The following is a 1,427-nucleotide window of genomic DNA, read 5'->3' on the forward strand; positions in this document are numbered from 1 at the left end:
GAGTGATATTAAGTTGCATTTTGTTTAATTTAAGCTATTGTAATTTATTTATTTAAATCCATACTACTCAAAAATGTCCATGCAAATTGTTACCTTAATTTGTTTGAGTATTAGAAACTCATTTCTTTGAGTCAAAAATAACATACACATTTAAGTTCCACTTGTTAACAGTTTATTTTAAAATGTTCGTTACACAATGACCTTTTTATAACAAATGTTCTCAAATATGAAATAAAAGTAAATACAAAAATTAAAATAAAGGCATGAACGTCAACGTTTTTAACATCTGCTTTAGGTAGTTCAGGTTGAGTGTGTATTAGCCCCATGAGCATGGCACAGGCTCTGGTCGCATCTGAGATCTGAAGGACTTCTGTTCCTTCAATCCCTATTCTTGCATCCGCAGCCCTGGTCAAGACAGTCTTCAGCACCTCATTGCTAACTTCCACTTCACCATCCTGGAATAAGTAGATTAGAAAATACATTTCAGTGTTTTTGGTGCAATCAGATTTGAAAACATTGCATTGTGTTTCAGGTTAACACAAGTTACAGTATGATTTAAGCATCGTATTTACTTACTTAAGTTGTCCTTGAAGAGATCCTCCTTTTCACGAAGACACACCACCAAGCACCGGATGGCAACCTCTCTTATTCTTTCCACCGAATCATCCTTAAAAAGGAGAACATCTTAATGTTGAGAAAGAAAAACAAAGGCTTGTTTGCAAAAACTGAACATGCCGAGCATTGTCAGTTGCTGTTCATATTTATTTTAAATAAGTTTTTATCAAATGTAAGGTTAATTCTAACAAGAAAATGTATATATACATCTGTATTACAAATAATGAACTTTGACTGCAACTATGAAACAAAGGACACAGGAGGATACAAACAGCTAGCTAATCAGTATGCATGCATGCTACAGTAGCTTAAAACAAGTAGCTAGTGACTATACCTTACAGCTTGTGTTACACTGTATATGCAGTAAGCAGCTGTTGTAAATTAAGCTGAACAAAAATAGCTACTTACCAGGTAACTTGATAGATTATTAGGTTAAAAGCCTGTTGTTCCACTGCTCAAGAGTTCCACTTCCAGGATGAACGCAGATTGCTCCAACTCAACATGCGGTCTAGCAAAGTCCGGGCAAGTCCAAGCGTGTGCTCAGTTTTGAAACTATACCGTTGAAACTCAAAAGATATGAGTTACTCTAATTGAGTATATCCCTATAGTTGAGTGAACGCAGAAATATTTTTTCAAAATCATTACATTTGTAAGTAACATTTATTTTTGTTCTTTTTCAGTTTGAGCGACTTATTAAAATGAGTTGTAAACTAACTAAAATAAGTTGAAAACGGTTTTTTTTTAAAGTGGAATCTACTAACTTTAGAGTGCCCAACAGCCCAAAACACTTCCATTAAGGAAACGCACTGAAG

General features: G+C 34.4%; 1 long non-coding RNA gene across 1 annotated transcript; it reads right to left on the bottom strand.

The window, feature by feature from the left end:
* Positions 1–279: 279 nt before the first annotated feature.
* LOC117469482 lies at positions 280–1,107 on the bottom strand. The gene is made up of 3 exons (XR_004554597.1): positions 1,024–1,107; positions 577–667; positions 280–455 (listed from the first exon to the last, which is right to left on the bottom strand). It is a non-coding gene; the product is annotated as an uncharacterized LOC117469482 (long non-coding RNA).
* Between the last annotated feature and the right edge of the window lie 320 nt (positions 1,108–1,427).

This window comes from Trematomus bernacchii, unplaced genomic scaffold (assembly GCF_902827165.1).
Source record: "Trematomus bernacchii unplaced genomic scaffold, fTreBer1.1, whole genome shotgun sequence".
Lineage (NCBI taxonomy): Eukaryota > Metazoa > Chordata > Actinopteri > Perciformes > Nototheniidae > Trematomus > Trematomus bernacchii.